This window comes from Nicotiana attenuata, unplaced genomic scaffold, assembly GCF_001879085.1.
Source record: "Nicotiana attenuata strain UT unplaced genomic scaffold, NIATTr2, whole genome shotgun sequence".
Lineage (NCBI taxonomy): Eukaryota > Viridiplantae > Streptophyta > Magnoliopsida > Solanales > Solanaceae > Nicotiana > Nicotiana attenuata.
In genome coordinates, this window is record NW_017671642.1 from 182937 (window position 1) to 185855 (window position 2919).

Consider the following 2919-nt stretch of genomic DNA (forward strand, 5'->3'; position numbering starts at 1 on the left):
GCCTAAATAATCCAAAAAATAATAAGGACAGAATTTGAGTACTGCACAGTGATAATAGTAGCTCACATAATCCCAACTTTATGGACTGCACAGTGGTTTGCTCTAAGTGATGGTAAGGTTCAAGAAAATAATTCCATATTTCGGGTGTACTAATTGGTATGCTGAAAGTCATTTTTGGTAAAATATTTTTCGAGAACAAGTCATTTTTTGGTATTTGGTTAACTTCTCTCACTTTGGATAAAAGCGGAGGCGGATTCAAGATTTAAACTGAAGTTAAAAAGAGAATACAAAACATAACTTAAGTTGGTCTCTCTATTTGCCACTTGACCAACAATTGATTTTACTCATGAATTCCAAACAAAAAATACTTTGAGATTTAATAGATTTCTCAGTACAAATACAAGGTTCAGATAAAATTACTGAATTTTTTGGAACCCATACCCGATACCGTAGATCCGCCCCATGGTAGAAGCATTTTTCGTTGAAACCGTCTCAACTCTTAACTTCATGTTACTATTTGAATTGTTTGACTCAAAAGATATTGGAACATTTTTGAATAAATCAATCAAAGAAAATGAAGGGGTAAATTTTAGCTAAGTATAATAATATCTAAAATAAAATATTTAAAAGATGAACACAGTGGATAATATTTCTCGATCTTGTGAAGGTGAGTGATCGAGCATTAAGGATGCCAATCGTTTACGTAGAAAAGTATTACAGTTAGTGATATTAGCTAGAAAAGCATCAAAAGGACCCCTTTACAAGGTTGTTTCTCCGCTATATATAAGGGACAAACCCCTTCTAAGCCCTAAAAAACATATCATAGGAAATATTCAAAAGAATATTCCTAATGCCCCCTATTGGACCTAAACAACTGTAAAAGTCGTGCAGTCTCTGTTCGCTTGTCTGTCGTCCTCCACAGGACGTCGAGCTACGAGTATCTCATTGTTTGTCGTATTCATCAATGGTCGTGGTCGTCCAAATTTGGACCCGTACAGTTAGTTCCTCTGCTTGTCGAGGTTGCAACTTGGTGCGTCCTTGATAAACGGACACCACCCGCTCTTGTGGAGAAATTTGGTCTTATGAAGCGTTATGGCTTGGCCAATAACGGGAGGTCAGCGTGCTGAACAAGACACCGGATAGTGTATCTTATCGGGAAATGATGTCATCTCCACGTGCGTCATAATTATGCGTGTTTTTGAGACAGGGGTTGAGGTCTTGTCGCTTCAATTTCGGTGCCACTCTGCAGCCTTCCGCTTCGATTCTGGCACCACCCAATCCTATAAATAGGTAGAGGGTTTGTTTTTTCAAAAACTCTTGGCCATTTCATTTCTAGTTATCCTTTCTCATCTCTCCCGTGTTTGCTCCAGCGATTTTTCTGCTTCCTCTTCTCCTATTCTTTGTTCACAGCTTTCTTTCTTATTTTAACACTTTTTTTATCGAAGAGATGCCTAGAACACCTCGATCTCGTGAGGGGGTTTCTGTCGCCACTCTGTTATCCGTGGCGCTTCCCTCTGGCGGTGAGGACATGACGATGGAAGAGGGGGACAACTTTCCCACCGTAGAGGAGTTGCTGCCGAGACACCCCATATCTCGAAGCAGCTTTCTCAAGGATCCTCCTCCTACTCCTACCCTCATGCTCTCTGAAACGGAACAAGTCCATATCGATTCTCTTCGTGCAAAATATGGCATCCCCGCTCATGTTGATATGGTTCCAGCGAGAAGGGACTTCGTGGAAGTCCATAGGCCAGGGTACTGTGCTTTTTATGAGTACCCTTTCATGATTGGTCATTTCTTCCCCCTTCTCCCGTTAGCGGAAGAATTCTGTCGATTCTATCAGGTTTGCCCGGCACAACTTTCCCCATACACGCTTAAGATACTCTTGTTGTTGACAAAGTACGCGGAGTTGGCGGGGTGCGAGGTTACCGTTCACCACCTTCTGCACTTGTTTTCACCCGGATTTCATAGGGGCTCTATGGTGCATTTGAGGCACGGTGGGACAAAAGGGCTGGTGGTTGGGACCGACGACCGAGCAAGTCACAAATTTTGGCATAAGTACTTCTTCGTCAGAACCGAACACATCGTGTCTAACCCTGCTAGGTTCCCAGAATGGTGGAACGAGAATGTAACTGTCGCCACTTATTTTACTCTTTCTTTTCTTCTTCATTTCTTATAGTGTTTGTTCGCTCCTCGTTTGCAGCTATGGGGCATCCACCCCACCCTATTGCCGGCATAAGGGATTGGGTAGCTCGTCTGATGCCCAATGCAGCGGAGACTCGAGATTGGACCGCTTTCATGAAATGCTTTAGTCCGAGAGTTTCATCTGGTAAGTGTCTTCTCCTGAGTCGCTTCTTGACTATGCACCGTCGTCTTGTTGATACGACTCTCTACGATGATAGGTCGAGGAGCTTCTAGGCGGAGGGCCCCGGTCCCTGCATTTCGACAGGCTATCACTGCTACTGGAATGATATTTGCCTTGAGTGAGTCCGTCCGGGAGGGTCGTTCCCAACCGATTCAGATGGGAGATCCTTCTCGCGATATGGTCGTGAGGGAAGAGACCTCTTCCGTACCGACCCGTCACCTTGTGGGCGAATACTCTAATGGGGATGAGTCATTACTGAGAAAAGGATGACGGTTGAACTTAAGAAGGACGTGGCTGTGGATACCAGTAAAAGTAGGACGGGTGCGTCGCAGACAAGGCCTGTGCCCACGTTTATGGCCGACTCCATCTTGGCGGGGAGGTCTCCCCAAACGGAAAGGGTTTACCCAGGAAGTGGTTCCATGCGCTCCGCTGAGGGTGGTGCGTCGTCTAACGTCGGAGGTGGCCTATGTATCGGGGGTGAAGGCTCGGGTTCGGATGTCGACCTGCAGGATGTTCCTGAGTTTTTAGAGCGCCATACTTATGTGGAGGTAAGAGTG